General features: G+C 39.4%; 1 protein-coding gene across 5 annotated transcripts in view; it reads left to right on the top strand.

Moving 5' to 3' along the window:
- MCF2 (MCF.2 cell line derived transforming sequence) overlaps window positions 1-20,608 on the top strand; it is a 122,801-nt gene that overhangs the window by 22,095 nt on the left and 80,098 nt on the right. The window contains exon 1 of one of the 5 annotated variants that reach the window (XM_055267373.2): window positions 7,973-8,070. The exons of the other annotated variants lie outside the window; for them this stretch is intronic. The gene's annotated coding sequence lies outside the window, so the exon portion shown is untranslated. Of the gene's footprint in view, window positions 1-7,972; window positions 8,071-20,608 lie in introns of those variants that run through there. 5 annotated transcript variants of the gene reach the window in all.

Raw genomic sequence — 20,608 nt, 5'->3', positions numbered from 1 at the left:
GTATAATAGACCATGAATAGGCCTGTGGGGAGTCTACCTCAACTAATGTATATGAGCTTTAGTACATGGACTCTGTGGTATCTATTCCAATTGCAAAACATCTTTTTCTTTTCTTTCTTTCTAGTTCCTTTGTGTGTTTTGGAGGGTTGATGCAGTTAAATAAGTTATCAGTAAAAATCTATGTTCTCCTGCTAATTGAGGTATAATAACATGTGAAATTGTAATATTTTACTTCCTTGTAAAACAAACAAGTGTGTTCATAATCTATCAGCAATTCCACATGCATTTTATCCACTGCATTTCTCAGACATGCCTGTGCTTGGCACCAGAAGGCACTTCATTCTTAAAATTTGCCCCCAGGTTTGAAAGCAAATGTCCCTGTCTCTGCTCAGCATCTTCTTAAGCAAGCATCCTCTGAAGGCTCAATAAACAACTTGCACCTTACCTACTTTAGGGCAGAAGCAGAGGCCAGTCCTATGAGGAGAGATGCCTTCTATCTGATGGCTGACAAGGCCAGTGCCTCTTTCTGTTGCTTCAAGGTCTTGTTCCAGAGACAGTTAGCTCCTGGCCAGAGGCCAGTGTCACTGCAGTTACGTTTATTTTTTCACCCAAACTTCCCCTCATTGTATGTTTATGGCAGATGTAAGAATCTGAGTGACTTCTTGTTACTTTCAGCACTGGGAAGATGCCATTGAGCAAAATCCTGAAGGAGGTAGGAAGTGAACTACCAGAGGTAACTGGGGCAGAGTGTTTCAGGAAGAGGGGGCAGTCAGTGGAAAGGCCTTGAGACAAGAGCGTGCTGACAAGTTCAAGGAACAAGAAAGAGACCGGTATGGCTGAAGCAGAGTGAGTGTTTGCATATGTGTGTGTGTGTGTGTGTGTGTGTGTGTGTTGTGTGTGCATGCGTGCCTGCATGAGATGAAGCCATAGATGTAATAAAGTCTGGATCACATGGGGCTTGGTAAGAATTTAGGCTTTTTACCCTGAGTCAGATGATGAGCCATTGGAAGGTTTTGAGCAAAGGAGTCACTTCTATGTTAACAGAATCCCTCTGGATGCTGTGTAGAGAATAGGATTAAGGTCGGACAAAGATGGAAGCAGTGAAACCAATTAAGAGGCTATTAGCATTAATGATGGCAACTTGAACCAGAGAGGTAGTTTGTGGAGGTGGTAAGAGTGATCAAATAGATTCTGGATATATTTTGAAGATAGAGTCAGAAGGATTTTCTACTGGTTTGGATATGGAGTATGAGAGAAAGAGGAGTTAAGGATAATGCTAACATTTTTGGCTTTAGCAAGTGGATGGCAGAAATTTTCATCAGCGGAGATGGAGATGCCTGCAGGAGGCATAGATTTATGGGGAAAAATTATGAGTATCAGAAGTTTGGCTGTTTCAGACCTGTTAACTTTTTTTTTTTTTTTCTGAGATAGAGTCTCACTCTATTACTCAAGCCAGCATGTAGTGGCACAATCTCAGCTCACTGCAACCTCCGCCTCCCAGGCTCGAATGATTCTCTCACCTCAGCCTCCCAAGTAGCTGGGATTACAGCTGTGCACCACCACACCCAGCTAATTTTTGTATTTTTAATATAGAATCATGTTGTCTGCAAACAGGGATAATTTGACTTCCTCTCTTCCTATTGGGATGTCCTTTATTTTTTTTCTCTTGCCTGATTGCTCTGGCCAGGACTTCCAATACTATCTTGAATAAGAGTGGTGAAAGGACATCTTTGTCTTGTGCCAGTTTTCAAGGGGAGTACTTCCAGCTTTTGTCCATTCAGTGTGATGTCAGCTGTGGGTTTGTCATAGATGGCTCTTATTATTTTGAGGTACATTCCATCAATACCTAGCTTATCAAGAGTTTTTTTTTTTTAACATGAAGCGGTGTTGAATTTTGTCAAAAGACTTTTCTGCATCTATTGAGATAATCATGTGGTTTTTGTTTTTAGTTCCATTTATGTGATGAATCGCATTTATTGATTTGCATGTCTTGAACTAAACTTGCATCCCAGGGATAAAGCCTACTCCATCATGGTGGATTAGCTTTTTCATATACTGCTGGATTCTGTTTGCTAGCATTTTGTTGAGTATTTTTGCATCTGTGTTTATCAATAATATTGCTCTGAAGTTTTAAAATTGTGTCTCTATCAGGTTTTGGTGTAAGGATGATTCTAGCCTCATAAAATGAATTAGGGAGCAGTCCATTTTGGAGGAGTCTTTAGGGTTTTCTAGGTGTATGATTGTAGCAGGACAAGCCACAGACAGAACCCCTCAGAGACCGAGTTAAAGAAGGAAGCAGTTTATTCGGCTGGGAGCATGGGCAAGACTCCTGTCTCAAGAGCCGAGCTCCCTGAGTGAGCAATTCCTGTCCCTTTTAAGGGCTGACAACTCTAAGGGGGTCCGCTTGAGAGGGTCATGATTGATTGAGCAAGCAGGGGGTATGTGACTGGGGGCTGCATGCACTGGTAATTAGAATGGAACAGAATAGGACAGGGATTTTCACAGTGCTTTTCTATACAATGTCTGTAATCTATAGATAACATAACCGGTTAGGTCAGGGGTCGATCTTTAACTACCAGGCCCAGGGTGTGGTGCCAGGCTGTCTGCTTGTGGATTTCTTTTCTGCTTTTTAGTTTTTACTTCTTATTTCTTTGGAGGCAGAAATTGGGCATAAGACAATATGAGGGGTGGTCTCCTCCCTTATGATCATGTCATCGGAAAACAGAGATAATTTGACTTCCTCTTTTCCAATTTGGATACCTTCTATTTCTTTGTCTTGTTTTATTGTTTTGGCTAGGGTTTCTAGTACTATGTTGAATAGGAGTGGTAAGAGTGGACATCCTTGTCTTATTCTAGTTCTTAAGGGTAATGTTGTCAACTTTTCCTCATTCAGTATGATCTTGGCTATGTGTTTGTCATATATGAGAGCCTATTTTTAAAAATAGCTTTTTTAGAGCTATAATTCACATGCAATCAACCTACTTAAAGTATGCAATTCAATGGTTTTTAGTATAATCACAGAGTTGTGCAACCTTTACCACAATCTAGCTTTAAAATATTCCCATCACCCCAAAAAGAAACCCCATACTCGTTAGCAGTCACTCTCCATTTTCTCCGAACCACCTTTCTCCTCAGCCCCTGGCAGTCACTAGTCTACTTTCTATTTCTATAGATGTGCCTATTCTGGACATTTCATATACATAGAATCATACAATATGTGATGTCTTGTGACTGGCTTCTTTCACTGAGCATAATGTTTTCAATGTCCACTCATGTTGTCGTTGCATCATTCTTAAAATGGCTGCATCTTATTGCAGTGCATAGATATGCCACATTTTAATTATCCAATAAAAATGATAGGCATTTGTGTGGTTTCCACCTTTTGTTTATTATGAATAATGTTGTTATGAATATTCTTATACAAGTTTTTATGTGGACCTATGTTTTCATTTCCCTGTGGTATGGTATCTAGGTGTGGAAATTGCTAGGTCCTAGAGTAACTGTATGTTTCATCATTGAGGAAATCCCAGACTGTTTTTCAAAGCAGCTGCACCCTTTTACATTCCCACCATCCACATATGAGGGTTATAATTTCTCTACATTCTTCCTAGTACTTGTTAATCTCTCTTTATTTCCCAGCCATCCTAGTGGGTGTGAAATAGTTCTTTATTGTAGTTTTGATTTACATTTCCTGAATGACTAGTGATGTTGAGCACCTTTTCATGTGCTTATTGCCCATTTATATATCTTCTTTGGATAAATGTCTACACGGATTCTTTGCCTGATTCCAGATTGGGCTTCTCCTCTTTTACTGTTGAGTTTTAAGAGTTCTCTATATACTCTGGATTGGAGATCTTTTTTTTTTTTTTTTCCTTTTTTATTATACTTTAGGGTTTTAGGGTACATGTGCACAATGTGCAGGTTTGTTACATATGTATCCATGTGCCATGTTGATTTCCTGTACCCATTAACTCATCATTTAGCATTAGGTGTATCTCCTAATGCTGTCCCTCCCCCCTCCCCCCACCCCACAACAGTCCCCGGAGTGTGATGTTCCCCTTCCTGTGTCCATGAGTTCTCATTGTTCAATTCCCACCTATGAGTGAGAACATGCGGTGTTTGGTTTTTTGTCCTTGCGATAGTTTACTGAGAATGATGTTTTCCAGTTTCATCCATGTCCCTACAAAGGACACGAACTCATCATTTTTTATGGCTGCATAGTATTCCATGGTGTATATGTGCCACATTTTCTTAATCCAGTCTATCATTGTTGGACATTTGGGTTGGTTCCAACTCTTTGCTATTGTGAATAGTGCCGCAATAAACATACGTGTGCATGTGTCTTTATAGCAGCATGATTTATAGTCCTTTGGGTATATACCCAGTAATGGGATGGCTGGGTCAAATGGTATTTCTAGTTCTAGATCCCTGAGGAATCGCCACACTGACTTCCACAATGGTTGAACTAGTTTACAGTCCCACCAACAGTGTAAAAGTGTTCCTATTTCTCGACATCCTCTCCAGCACCTGTTGTTTCCTGATTTTTTTAATGATGGCCATTCTAACTGGTGTGAGATGGTATCTACAATGAACTCAAACAAATTTACAAGAAAAAAACAAACAACCCCATCAAAAAGTGGGCAGAGGACATGAACAGACACTTCTCAAAAGAAGACATTTATGCAGCCAAAAAACACATGAAGAAATGCTCATCATCACTGGCCATCAGAGATTGGAGATCTTTATCCGACATTTAATTTGCAAATATTTTCTCCCACTCTGTGGGTTGTCTTTTTACGTACTTCATGGTTTCCTTGAAGCGCAAATATTTTTAACTTTGAGAAGGTCGAATGTATCTATTTTTTTCTTTTATTGCTTGTACTTTGGATGTCAAATATAAGAAAACATTGCCTAATCCAAGGTCATAATAAATTACAACTATGTGTTTGTCTAAGAGTTTTATAGTTTTACTTCTTATACTTAGATCTTTGATCCATTTTGAGTTGATTTTTGTGTATAGTGTGCAGCAAAGATTCAGCTTCATTCTTTTCCATGTGCACATCCAGGTTTCCCAACATCATTTATTAAAAAGAATATCCTTTCCCCATCGAAACGTCTTGGTGCCCTGGCTGAAAATAAATTAACCTTCGGTACAAAGATCTATTTCTGGACTTTCAATTATTTCCCACTGATGTATCTATAAGTCTATCATAATACCTATCTTTATTACTGTAGCTTTGTACTAATTTTGAAATCAGAAAATGTAAACTCCAAATTTGTTTTTCTTTTTCAAGATTGTTTTGGCTATTCCAGGTCCCTTGCGTATCCGTATGAATTTTAAGACTAGCTTGAAAATTTCTGTGCAAAAAGCCATCTGGGATGTTGCTAGGGATAGCACTGAATCTGTAGATGAATTTAGGAAGTACCTTAACCTCATTTTTATAGTGGCACAAATTGAGGTTTCTCAAACTATGGACGGAATTATTTACTATAATGGATATTGGCATTCTGCCCTTCAATGCTCACATTGGATAGTTATTCATCTTTAGTTTGTCATGAATTTACAAAGTTTGTGGCTGGGCGTGGTGGCTCTCGCCTGTAATCCCAGCACTTTTGGAGGCCTAGGTGGGAGGATTGCTTGAGCCCAAGATTTTGAGACCAGGCTGGGCAACATAGTGAGACCTCATATCTACAAAATATATTTTAAAAAATTAGCTGAGCATGGTGGCACACTCCTGTAGTCCCAGCTACTCAGGAAGCTGAGGTGGGAGGATCACTTAAGCCCAGGATGTCAAGACGGCAGTGAGCTGTGATCTCGCCACTGCACTCCAGCGTGGGTGACAGAGTGAGACCCTACCTCAAAAAAAAAAGGAGAAAGTTTGCAACATATTCATTCCTAGTATGAGAATTATTCTAGATACTGTGCTGAAGTCTTAAAAGGCAAGAAGGTATCAACCCGATCTCTCCCAAGGGAAAACAATAATACAAATGAAAACAACATCATCACTAATTCAATCGCCTTTGTGTTTGTGGTTCAGCATTTGGCAGGCACGTTTGTGTAGGACTGGGGTGGGATAACAGAAGAAATGAGAGGCATGTGTTTGGATACCACACTGCCAGGAATCGGCAAAGGCTTTTTCATGCTGGACAAGACGATTTGTCAATCAAGTGTGTAGTTACCCTCCCTGTGGCAGGAGATATTTTTTAGGAAAGTAGATTGCAGTGGCTCGATAAATGGACTTGGACCAGATCTGCAGTGGATTTGCTGATGCTTTAAGCGGGAAAAATATTTACTTACTTCTATTTTTACATATTGTAAATCACCACGTATGTAGTTCTTCTTTACGGACTGATTCAGTTCCTCCCAAAATTTACCTACATGTGTTGGATTTCTGAATAATAAATTCATTCAGCTGTGATTATTAGGGAGGTTCCCAAGACAATGTCAGCTCCTGCTGCTGTACAGGGAAAACATGCCATCTCTACTGAGTGGTTTTTCATCTGAAGGAAGGCTGAAGGAAAAGGTTTCCACAGACATGCTCTTAAACACCAACAAGAGATATAGTCAAGGGGCAGCAACCTGGGACACTAAGCCCATGGGTGGAGGTCTTCTCACTGTCACTTCCCACCAGCTGTTTCTCATTTTTTCTCATGCATTTTTCCTGCCCTCTCTCTTTCATCCCTTTCTTTTCTCGGTTCTTCCCCTTATTTCTCCCTTCTTACTCCTGTCATTTCCTAGTGTCTTTGAGTCTTCTTTTTCCTGTTTTTGTTTTCTGTTTTTGGTAGGGAAGTATCTTTTATTTCCTCATCTTCTATTCTTATAATTAAATTATGTATATGTGATCTTTGTCAAATATCTAAACAAAACAAATGCCCATAAACTAATAAATGAAAGTCATCCATGTGCCTAGCCCAGTCCTGCTCCTTGGTGGTAAACACTGCTAATAGTTTGTGTGTGAGGACGTAGGAGGTTTTCTATGAATATAGATATATCAATTCAATTCAAACATTTATTGATCACCTCCAGTGTGCTAGACACTATTGAGATATTACGGTGAACAAGTGAATAAATCTCTGCCTTCAGGGAACTTGTTTCTAATGATGAGAGCAACAATAAAAAATCCACATATATCTAGATATTTTACCAAACTGGGATCATATGCCATATGTTGATCTAAGACTTGTATTGGAATGTGTGTATTTAAAAATTACTTCATTATGAAAATTTTGATACACATAAAATAATGCAAGAGGAAAAGTAAAGTATATAATATAAAATCGTGATGCTAAGATATTTTAAAATTTCCCTTTCATAGAGCACAAAGAGGCTACTGTATCTTTTCAGCATAAAGCGTTTGCCCAGTTTTGTCTTAATGGGCTTATAGTAGACCCTGTAGATGCTACTGGAATATGAATTTTGCATAACTTTGTGGCTGGAGGGTGTGGTAGAGGTTGAGCTGCCCTTTCATAAATACCTTGGCTAGGTCAGCATCAGCCGCTGCTATCAGCCAGGAGTATTCTTTACATTCAAGGACACTGAGAGTTCTCTGGTCATCAAGTCTTCATTTGTACTCTTGTACCATTGTTAAGTGGAAGCATTAGCTGTTGCATATACACTGTGATGAGAAGAATAACCTTTGAGAGTTATTTTAAATAACATTTTCTCTATTTTAACTGAAATTGTGTGATTAGGTACATGTATTCTGAGACTCTTTGATGGCAGTTAGAAGGAATATGCATATTTGGGGACATCTTTGAGTTTTTGCAATTGCAGGCTAGATCATGGGATTAGCCATAGAGCAAAAAGCAGTGACCCTGTTTTTATTTGTAATTTTGCACTTGTCAGTTTACAAAAGAGGGTCAGGTTTACTTTCTTCATTAACATATTCAAAGGACCATGAACAGATATTGTGTGTTTTTCTGCATGCATTACAAACTAAAATAAGTCATTTTAATTGGATTTACCATTGCAGATGCTGTACATTTCAAAATTAGATTTTATGAACCCAAGAAGAGGTGAATAGCTACAGCGCAGGAGATCTGGCATTTAGTCATGTCTACATGGATATTGTGAGTTCTGATATTAGTGGGTCATCTTGTCTCTTTTCATAGCTTGTGCTTTAAATAGCTGCTCTCAAAAGGTCTGATGCCATAATAAAAAATTAAGTAGGGGTTAATGTAAATATTAACCTATTGCTAAGATAGTATGTTTGGAAATATTTAGTGGTGGTGGCTGTGGCTATAGTGGTCAGGGACTAGTGTTTCTTTAAGCTCATGTTCAAACATGCCCCTACTCATTTACACTGCAGGAACTGAATGGTGATTATTTGGGTGAATAAAGTAATGCCCTTTCAGATGCCTTTTCCCCACATTTCTGTTGTTAAGGAATACTCTGGCATATTCAAAATGTGGGATGAAGAGATTTCTTTTTAACTGTGCTTTGCAAATTATCCAAGGAATCTAATTCTCAAAGGCAGTTATTTTCATGACTACAAAAAAAATTTTAAAAAACCCACACAATTAGCCAGATGTGGTGGCACTTGCCTGTAGTCCTAGCTACTCAGGAGGTTTAGGCGGGAGGATCACTTGAGCCCAGGAGTTTGAGGCTGCATGAAGCTGTGACTGCACCATTGCACTCCATCTTGGGTGACAGAGTGAGACCCTGTCTCTAAAAATAAATAAATAAAATAATAAAAAATAAATAAAGATGGAGATTAAAGTTTTAAAACCCTCCATTTTAAACACTTAATATTTTCATGTCTGCACACTATATGAATACACATATACGTGTAAATATTGATGTTTACAAAAATTACAGAAATGAATAGCTTCCCTTTATTTGCAGCACATGCAAACATGTCTGGTCTATGAAAAGGCATGTTTGAAAAGATGAGGGAGCTCACTATCGTACGCTCTTGTCCTTGGAAACAGGTCTTAATTATTAATATACTTAAGGTTATATTGTAACCTTAATATAATATTGAGTCAGGACCTGAAAGTCCTGAGGTGGAAGGACTTTCAGGTCCTGACTCAATATGATGTGCTGAAAGTGTCCCAGGAGGTACTTGGCGTAGGTTAAGTATAAAACCTTTTTTTTTTTTTTCATTTTTTAATACATGATCTATTTTATCAGTTTAGTGCTGAATGTCCTTTCACTGTGTGCTCTTGGCATCCTGGGCTCAGTACTATTGTAACACTTATCACTCTGGACTTTCACTGCTTCCTGCTTCTAGATGCAGAGTCCCGGGAGATCCAGACTAGTGTCTAACTGGTTTCTGTATCTATCCCCAGTGCTGCACAGGGCCTGATATAAGATAGGAGCCTAACAAAGGTTTGTTGAAAGAACAAATTCATGAATGATTGGAGTGGCTGAAAAACACATGGAAAAAAAAGTTAAAGTTGTGTGGAATTGTGGATTCCTGTTTTGTACTCCTATTCTTTCCTTCCATCCTCTCATTCCTTCCTTACATTTCACATCGTCCTTAGAATTCCACTTTGTGCTACTGAGGGTAAAATAATCCTGTGGTTCCTTCCTTTAAAACACACTTAAAAGTCTGAGCATCTGAGAACAGCCAGATCTGTGCATGTTTTTTTCCAGATATGGACACTATTCATTTGTGCTGTGTAAGCACGTGGTAAAATGACATTGAATGCATAGTAGGTGCTCAGGCAAACACTGAAAGTTTGGGTTGACATTGTACATGTCTTTAATGTGATCTCAGAGTTCCTTTGATCTTTGTTGCCACATCTAACTGATTTTGTTTCTCTATTTTAGATTGTTTGTGTCAAGTCATTCATATTTACCCTTCAGCTCTAGAGGGGTAAAATTCTACTCGGGCTGTTTTCTTTCAGTTATGACTAAAATAATTTTAAGGTGGTCCTTCAAAATGGATGTTTTGTGAAAAATGAAAAGTAAACCTGTGATAAGAGCAAAATCCAAAACCAAAACACATCTGTAATGATGTTGTTGCACATATAAGTGCTTGCTATTGTTAGATTTTTAAAAAAATGTTGCTTAAGTGGTAAGTATAAAAAGTTATCCTACTCTCCTTGAAATTTACATTTCACACACTACAAATGCAGTGGAGCATCTTTTCAAGTGTTCATTGGCCATTCTTATTTCCTCTTCTGTAAAATACCTGCTTGTGTTTTTTTTTTCATGTGTTTATGGGGTTGTCCTCTTCTTATTATTGACTTATAATCTTTTATATATCCTTGATATTAATTACTAATTCTTTGTCATTACATGTGTTAAAATTATCTTCAGTCAGGTTTTGGACTGTCTCATCACTTTATCATGTATTTTGAGGAAGGAAATGAAAATTTTAATGTAGGATAATTAATCAGTTTTTTATTTTATGCTTTCTGCTTCTTCCATCTTGCTTTATATCCTACCCATAGGTTACACAGATATCATACTATATTTTCTCTGATCTGATTCCCAACAGTGTAAGATTTGAATCCTCACCAGTGCACGACCATTAGCGTGAAGGTGGAAATTGTTAGATATCCCAGGAGTAACTGCTATTATTTGTTGGTTTCTCCCACAAGATAGTCGCCTAAGTAATGATTTTGGCCTCTGAGGATCTGCTTGTCTTTCCTGCCAGCTCAGCGATGCATTAAAAAAGATTTTTTTTTGAGACAAGGTCTTGCTCTGTCACCCAGGCTGTAGTGCAGTGGTGCAATCACAGCTCACTGCAGCCTCGACCTCCTGGGCTCAAGCGATCCTCCCACCTCAGCCTACCCAGTAGCTGGGACTATAGGTGCCTGCCACCACACTTGGCTGATTTTTGTATTTTTAGTAGAGATGGAGTTTCACTGTGTTGGCCCAGCTGCCCTCGAACTACTGACCTCAAATGATCTGCATGCCTTGGCCTCCAAAAGTGCTGGGATTACAGGTGTGAGCCATCGTGCCTGGCTGAAAAGGATTTAATTTTATTTTTCCCACCATGTTTTTGTATTTTGTACTAGAAGGTTTTTCAGGATTTTTAGTTACCCATATGACCAAGAAGGGGAGCTCCTCCATGTTTTTCAAACTTAGAAGTTCAATGTTTAGATTCAAATATGATATCTAATGTAAGAGTTTTTCTTGTACACAAGACGTGGGATATGGATCAGGAAACATAACCCATTACCCTATCCACAGATGGCTTAAAGTGGGAAAAGATGGGAGTGGTGTTCTGGCTCTGGGGTCCTTTGTGATTGTTTGGGGAAGGTGATGCAGAATTAAAATCTTTGCAGAACTATAGTGCTAATAAAGTCAACATGTTACCTGTGGCGTATTCGTATGGTCTGCAGCAACCTCAATTCTTGCCTCCTCAGAAGAAAGAATTCCAGTGAGGGTCATAAGGCAGAAGAAGAGACCGAGGCAAGTTTTAGAGCAGGAGTGAAAGTTTATTAGAAAGCTTTAGAGCAGGAATGAAAGGAAGTAAAGTACACTTGGAAGAAGGTCAGGTGGGCGACTTGAGAGATCAAGTGTATGGTTTGACCTTTGGTCTTGGGGTTTTATATGTTGGGATGCTTCTGGGATCTTGTGTTTCTTCCCCCCTGATTCTTCCCTTGAGATGGGCTGTTCACACATGCAGTGGCCTGCTAGCACTTGGGAGGGGAGCATGCACAGTGTGTTTACTGAAATTGTACACATCCTTACTTGAGGCATTCTTCCCTTACCAGTCAAATGTCCTAGAAGGTCATAATACCAGTTAAACTCCACCACTTTTCCTCTTAATGTGCATGCATGAGCCCACTTACCCAACTCCTGAGATCTTATCAGGAGCTGCTGATCACCAGTTTCAGATGTTTCTGTTTATTGGGAGATGGCCTTTCCTTGGCACTGGCTGTGACCAATTATTATTTTAGAGAGACAGTTTCATAACTGCCTGATCATCACCTGTTGGTTGCCTGACATTCCTGGTGGGGAAGGTGTCCGTCTCCTGCCCTGCTCATGTCTGACTAGCTACCCTCTGTAACAAGCATTGTCTGTGACTGCATGAATGCTAACTTTTACATGAAACCTTTGAAATTGTAATGTCATTTTTTCTTTATAACAATGGCCGACATTTATTGAGCACTTACCATACACTAAGTGCCTTGCATATATGAAAAACTTATTCATTACAATAACCCTGTGAAATAGGTGCTGCCATTTTTTCCACTTTACCAATTAAAGAAACAGACACAGATTTTAAGTAGCTTGCCCAAGGTCACATAACTACCAAGTGGTACAGCTGGAATTTGAATCCAGTCAATCTGTTTCTGGAGTGAGAACTCATAAGGAGTATGCTATATGACCTCTATAGGAAATGCTTATTTGTTCAGAAAAATAAGAATTTTTTTCCGTTCCAAGATGGCCAAATAGGAACAGCTCCAGTCTGCAGCTCCCAGCATGATTGACACAGAATATGGGTGATTTCTGCATTTCCAACTGAGGTACCTGGTTCATCTCACTGGGACTGGTTGGACAGTGGGTGTAGCCCACGGAGGGTGAGCCAAAGCAGGGCAGGGCGTTGCCTCACCCAGGAAGCACAAGGGCTCAGGGGATTTCCCTTTCCTAGCCAAGGGAAGCCGTGACAGACGGCACCTGGAAAAACGGGACACTCCTGGCCAAATACTGTGCTTTTCCAATGGTCTTAGCAAAAGGCACACCAGGAGATTATATCTTGCACCTGGCTCAGCAGATCCCAAGCCCACAGAGCCTTGCTTACGGCTAACACAGCAGTCTGAGATCGACCTGCGAGGCAGCAGCCTAGCAGGGGGCGGGGGGTCCACCATTGCTGAGGCTTGACTAGGTAAACAAAGCAGCTGGAAAAGCTCAAACTGGGCGGAGCCCACTGCACTCAGCAAGGCCTGCTGCCTCTGTAGTCTCCATCTCTGGGGGCAGGGCATAGCTGAACAAAAGGCAGCAGAAACTTCTGCAGACTTAAACGTCCCTGTCTGACAGCTCTGAAGAGAGCAGTGGTTCTCCTAGCATGGTGTTTGAACTCGGAGAACAGACAGACTGCCTCCTCAAGTGGGTCCCTGACCTCCGTGTAGCCTAACTGGGAGACACCTCCCAGTAAGGGCTGACTGACACCTCATACAGGCAGGTGCCCCTCTGGGATGAAGCTTCCAGAGGAAGGATCAGGCATCAGTATTTGCTGTTCTGCAATATATGCTGTTCTGCAGCCTTCGCTGGTCATACCCAGGCAAACAGAGTCTGGAGTGGACCTCCAGCAAACTCCAACAGACCTGCAACTGAGGGACCTGACTCTTAGAAGGAAAACTAACAAACAGAAAGGAATAGCGTCAACATCAACAAAAGGGCATCCACAGCAAAACCCCATCTGTAGGTCACCAACATTAAAGACCAAAGGTAGATAAAACCACAAAGATGGGGAGAAACCAGAGCAGAAAAGCTGAAAATTCTAAAAACCAGAGAGCCTTTTCTCCTCCAAAGGATTGCAGCTCCTTGCCAGCAACGGAACAAAGCTGGACAGAGAATGACTTTGATGAGCTGACAGAAGTAGGCTTCAGAAGGTCGGTAATAACAAACTTCTCCAAGCTAAAGGAGGGTGTTTGAACCCATAGCAAGGAAGCTAAAAACCTTGATAAAAGATTAGACGAATGGCTAACTAGAATAAACAGTGACCTGATGAGCTGAAAACCATGGCACGAGAACTATGTGACACATGCATAAGCTTCAATAGCTGATTCGATCATGTGGAAGAAAGGGTATCAGTGATTGAAGATGAAATTAATGAAACCAAGCGAGAAGAGAAGTTTAGAGAAAAAAGAGTAAAATGAAACAAACAAAGCCTCCAAGAAATATGGGACTATGTGAAAAAACCAAATCTACGTTTGATTGGTGTACCTGAAAGTGACAGGGAGAAAGAACCAAGTTGGAAAACACTCTTCATGATGTTATCCAGGAGAACTTCCTCAACCTAGCAAGGCAGGCCAACATTCAAATTCAGGAAATACAGAGAACACCACAAAGATAATCCTTGAGAAGAGCAACCCCAAGACACATAATTGTTAGATTCACCAAGGTTGACATGAAGGAAAAAATGTTAAGAGCAGGCAGAGAGAAAGGTTGGGTTACCCACAGAGGGAAGCCCATCAGACTAATAGTGGATCTCTTGGCAGAAACTCTCCAAGCCAGAGGAGACTGGGGGCCATATTCAACATTCTTAAAGAAGATAATTTTCAATCCAGAATTTCATATCCAGCCAAACTAAGCTTCATAAGTGAAGGAGAAATAAAATCCTTTACAGATAAGCAAATGCTGAGAGATTTTGTCACCACCAGGCCTGCCTTACAAGAGCTCTTGAAGGAAGCACTAAACATGGAAAGGAACAACCAGTATCAACCACTGCAAAAACCATGCCAAATTGTAAAGACCATCGATGCTAGGAAGAAACTGCATCAATTAATGGACAAAATAACCAACTAACATCATAATGACAGGATTAAATTCACACATAACAATATTAACCTTAAATTGTAATGGGCTAAATGCCCCAATTAAAAGACACAGACTGGCAAATTGGATAAAGAGTCAGGACCCATCAGTGTGCTGTATTCAGGAGACCCATCTCACGTGCAGAGACATGCATAAGCTCAAAATAAAGGGATGGAGGAAGGATCTACCAAGCAAATGGAAAGCAAAAACAAAACAAAGCAAAACAAACAAACAAAAAAGCAGGGGTTGCAATCCTAGTCTCTGATAAAACAGACTTTAAACTAATAAAGATCAAAAGAGACAAAGAAGGCCATTACATAATGGTAAAGGGATCAATTCAACAAGAAGAGCTAACTATCCTAAAGATATATGCACCCAATACAGGAACACCCAGATTCATAAAGCAAGTCCTTGGAGACCTACACAGACACTTAGATTCCCACAGAATAATAATGGGAGACTTTAACACCCCACTGTCAATATTAGACAGATCAACGAGACAGAAGGTTAACAAGGATATCCAGGACTTGAACTTAGCTCTACACCAAGCAGACCTAATAGAATCTACAGAACTCTCCACCCCAAATCAACAGAATGTACATTCTTCGCAGCACCACATCACACTTATTCCAAAATTGACCACATAGTTGGAAGTAAAGCACTCCTCAGCAAATGTGAAAGAACAGAAATCAGAACAAACTCTCTCTCAGACCACAGTGCAATCAAATTAGAACTCAGGATTAAGAAACTCACTCAAAACCGCACAACTACATGGAAACTGAACAACTTGTTCCTGGATGACCACTGGGTAAATAACAAAATGAAGGCAGAAATAAAGATGTTCTTTGAAACCAATGAGAACAAAGACACAATGTACCAGAATCTCTGGGACACATTTAAAGCACTATGTAGAGGGAAATTTACAGCACTAAATGCCCACAAGAGAAAGCAGGAAAGATCTAAAATTGACACCCTAACATCAAAATTAAAAGAACTAGAGAAGCAAGAGCAAACAAATTCAAAAGCTAACAGAAGACAATAAATAACTAAGATCAGAGCAGAACTCAAGGAGATAGAGACACAAAAAACTGTTCAAAAAATCAATGAATCCAGGAGCTGGTTTTTTGAAAGACCAACAAAATTGATAGACTGCTAGCAAGACTAATAAAGAAGAAAAGAGAAGAATCAAATAGATGCAATACAAAATGATAAAGGGGATATCACCACCGATCCCACAGAAATACAAACTACCATCAGAAAATACTATGAACACCTCTGTGCAAATAAACTAGAAAATCTAGAAGAAATGGATAAATTCCTTGACACATACACCCTCCCAAGACTAAAGCAGGAAGAATTTGAATCTCTGAATAGACCAATAACAGGCTCTGAAATTGAGGCAATAATTAGTAGCCTACCAACAAAAAAAGTCCAGGACCAGATGGATTCACAGCCGAATTCTACCAGAGGTACAAGAAGGAGCTGGTACCATTCCTTTTGAAACTATTCCAATCAATAGAAAAAGAGGGAATCCTCCCTAACTCATTTTATGAGGCCAGCATCATCCTGATACCAAAGCCTGGCAGAGACACAACAAAAAAAGAGAATTTTAGGCTAATATCCCTGATGAATATCAATGTGAAAAATCCTCAATAAAATACTGGCAAACCGAATCCAGCGGCACGTCGAAAAGCTTGTCCACCATGATCGCGTCGGTTTCATCCCTGGGATGCAAGGCTGGTTCAACATATGCAAATCAATAAACATAATCCATCACATAAACAGGACCAACGAGAAAAACCACACGATTATCTCAATAGATGCAGAAAAGGCCTTTGACAAAATTCAACAGCGCTTCATGCTAAAAACTCTCAATAAACTAGGTATTGATGGAACGTGTCTCAAAATAATAAGAGCTGTTTTTGATAAACCCACAGCCAATGTCATACTGAATGGGCAAAAACTGGAAGCATTTCCTTTGAAAACTGGCACAAGACAGGGATGCCCTCTCTCACCACTCCTATTCAAGATAGTGTTGGAAGTTCTGGCCAGAGCAATCAGGCAAGAGAAAGAAATAAAGGGTATTCAGTTAGGAAAAAAGGAAGTCAAATTGTCCCTGTTTGCAGATGACATGATTGTATATTTAGAAAACCCCATCATCTCAGCCCAAAATCTCCTTCAGCAAAGTCTCAGGATACAAAATCAATGTGCAAAAATCACACACATTCCTATACACTAATAACAGACAAACAGAGATCCAAATCATGAGTGAACTCCCATTCACAATTGCTACAAAGAGAATAAAATACCTAGGAATCCAACTTACAAGGGATGTGAAGGACCTCTTCAAGGAGAACTACAAACCACTGCTCAGCGAAATAAAAGAGGACACAAACAAATGGAAGAGCATTCCAAGCTCATGGGTTGGAAGAATTAATATCGTGAAAATGGCCATACTGCTCAAGGTAATTTATAGATTCAATGCCACCCCCATCAAGCTACCAATGACTTTCTTCACAGAAGTGGAAAAAACTACTTTAAAGTTCATATGGAACCAAAAAAGAGCCTCCATTGCCAAGACAATCCTAAGCCAAAAGAACAAAGCTGGAGGCATCATGCTACCTGACTTCAAACTGTGCTACAAGGCTACAGTAACCAAAACGGCATAGTACTGGTGCCAAAACAGATATATAGACCAATGGAACAGAACGAAGACCTCAGAAATAACAACACACATCTACAACCATCTGATCTTTGACAAACCTGACAAAAACAAGAAATGGGGAAAGGATTCCCTATTTAATAAATGGTGCTGGGAAAACTAGCTAGCCATATGTAGAAAGCTGAAACTGGATCCCTTCCTTACACCTTATACAAAAATTAATTCAAGATGGATTAAAGACTTAAATGTTAGACCTAAAACCATAAAAACCCTAGAAGAAAACCTAGGCAATACCCATCAGGACATAGGCATGGGCAAGGACTTCATGACTAAAACACCAAAAGCAATGGCAACAAAAGCCAAAATAGACAAATGGGATCTAATTACACTAAAGAGCTTCTGCACAGCAAAAGAAACTACCATCAGAGTGAACAGGCAACCTACCGAATGGGAGAAAAGTTTTGCAATCTACCCAACTGACAAAGGGCTAATATCCAGAATCTACAAATAACTTCAACAAATTTACAAGGAAAAAACAAACGACCCCATCAAAAAGTGGGCAAAGGATATGAACAGATACTTCTCAAAAGAAGACATTTATGCAGCCAACAGACACATGAAAAAATGGTCATCATCACTGGTCATCAGAGAAATGCAAATCAAAACCACAATGAGATACCATCTCACACCAGTTAGAATGGTGATCATTAAAAAGTCAGGAAACAATGGATGCTGGAGAGGATGTGGAGAAATAGGAACACTTTTACACTGTTGGTGGGAACGTAAACTAGTTCAACCATTGTGGAAGGCAGTGTCGCAATTCCTCAAGGATCTTGACCCAGCGATCCCATTATTGGGTATATACCCAAAGGATTATAAATCGTGCTACTATAAAGACACATGCACACGTATGTTTATTGTGGCACTATTCACAACAGCAAAAACTTGGAACCAACCCAAATGTCCATCAATAATAGACTGGATTAAGAAAATGTGGCACATATGCACCATGGAATACTATGCAGCCATAAAAAAGGATGAGTTCACGTCCTGTGCAGGGACATGGGTGCAGCTGGAAACCATCATTCTGAGCAAACTATCACAAGGACAGAAAACCAAACACCACCTGTTCTGACTCACAGGTGGGACTTGAACAATGAGAACAATTGGACAGAGGGTGGGGAACATCACACCCCAGGGCCTGTGGTGGGGTGGGGGGAAGGGTGAGGGATAGCATTAGGAGAAATATCTAATGTAAGTGACGAGTTAATGGGTGCAGCAAACCAACATGGCACATGTATACCTATGTAACAAACCTGCACATTGTGCACATGTGCCCTAGAACTTAAAGTATAATAATAAAAAAAAGAATTTAATGTGTATAAGATAATAATCCCCAAATATAACATATTGGTGCTGTGAAGTCATTGCACTTTTCTCCCCACCATACATTTCCAAAAGTATAGCCTGCTTCTTATGTTTTTGGTATTTTTCTCTTTCATATCTCTTTTTTAAATAATTAAATCCTTTTGAAAAGATAAGTGGAAAAAAGTACATTCATCGCTCAAATGAACTTTTTTCTTATAAATACCAAATTTTTCCTTGAGTTTTTTGGTAATGGCTTAGTTGGGATATAATACACGTACAATACAATTTACCCATTTAAATTAAATGTTTTTAGCATATTCACAGAGGTGTATATAACCATCACTGCAATCAATTTTAGAACATTTTGTTACTCCCCAAAGAAACCCTGTACCTTTTAGCTATCATTTCCAAAGCTCCCTGATTCCCCTAGCCCTAGGCAATCTCTAATCTACTTTCTATCTTTCTCTCTATGCTTATTCTAGACATTTCATAGAAATGAAATAACACAATATTTGGTCTTTTGGGTCTGGCTTCTTTCACTTAGCGTATTTTTTTCAAGATTCATCCATGTTGAAGGATTAGTCCTTCATTTCTTTTTATAGCCAAATGATTTTCCACTGTGTGGATATGCTACTTTTGTTTATCCATTCTACAGTTAGTGGATATTTGAGTTATTTCCACCTTTGGGGTTTTATGAATAATGCGGCTATTAACATTTGTGTATAAGTTTTTGTGTAGAAATATGTTTTCATTTCTCTTTGCTGTATATCTGGAAGTAGAATTGCTGGGACATATGGTAAATCTATGTGTAACCTTTTGAGGAATTGCAAAACTCTATTCCGTAGGGGATGAACCATTTTACATTTTATAATAACATTTTACATTTACACGTATGAAGGTTCCAGTTTGTCCACGTACTAATCAACACTTGCTCTTGTCCATCTTTTTTGTTATAGACATCCTCTTGGGTGTGATGTGGTATCATTGTGGTTTCAATATACGTTTTCATAATGACTAAATGATGTTGAGCATCCTTGCATGTGCTCATGGACCACTTGTATATCTTCTTTGGAGATATGTCTGTTCAAATATTTTGCCTATTTTAACTCAATTGTTTGTCTTTTTGTTATTGATTTATAAGTGTTCTTTATATTCTAGATACATGTCTTTTATCAGATATACAATTTGCAAATATATCCTCTTATTCTGTACATCATCCTTTCACTTTCTTAGTATCTTTTGAAGCACGAAGTTTTAATTTTGATGAAGCCCAGTTTATATAATTTTAAACATTTGTACTTTTGATGTAATGTATAAATAAGAAGGTTTTGCCAAATGCAAGGTCACAAAGATTTACTTCTATAATTTAATATTTTGATTGTTTTAGCTGTTATATTTTGGTGTTTGATCCACTTTTAGTTAATTTATATATATATACATATATATGACATATGTAGATATCCTGTTATCTCATCACTGTTTCTTGAAAATACTGTTCCTTTCCCCAGTGAATTTATTTGTTCTTGTCAAAAGTCATTTGAGAGAGGCATCATGATGGCTGAATAGAAACGTTTCATACTTGCCCCCTCCACTTAGAAAAACCAGAATAGTGTATAGACAATCACACATTTTGGATACATTATCCGAGAAAGAACGCTGAACTTCAACAGAATAGTGACAGGAAACACCAAAATCAAGGAAAGAGAAGGAAGAGAGGCAGCCTGCTTGGCCAGGATTGGCAGGGACCTGGGAGTGACTTCCCAACACAGGGAAAGGTTAAGTGACAGACTTTCAGTGGCTCACATCCCCACACCGGAATCATGCAATCCTGGCCATGGAAGAGGCCCTCTATCTTCTCAAAGCCTGAAACAAACATAAGGAGTTACCAGGAGACCGTGAGATGGAACTGCTCCAGGGAAGGAACTAGCACTAGGACCCACACCTGTTCTGAGTCTTCAGTGGCTACATCAAGGCACTATTTGCAGTCTTAGCCTTTAACAGACTGCACACTATCCTGGGACCCAGCGGTGTTGGGACTGAGGTGTTAATGCTGCTGGAAACTGGGGAATCAGCCTGCTGGTAACTGCCAACACTGCTGTCAGTGTACACTACCCTGGGGCAAAAAGATAGGCATGCTC

This window comes from Symphalangus syndactylus, chromosome X (assembly GCF_028878055.3).
Source record: "Symphalangus syndactylus isolate Jambi chromosome X, NHGRI_mSymSyn1-v2.1_pri, whole genome shotgun sequence".
NCBI lineage: Eukaryota > Metazoa > Chordata > Mammalia > Primates > Hylobatidae > Symphalangus > Symphalangus syndactylus.
The sequence above is the reverse complement of the archived record's forward strand: the minus strand, read 5'-3'. Positions and strand labels throughout refer to the sequence as shown.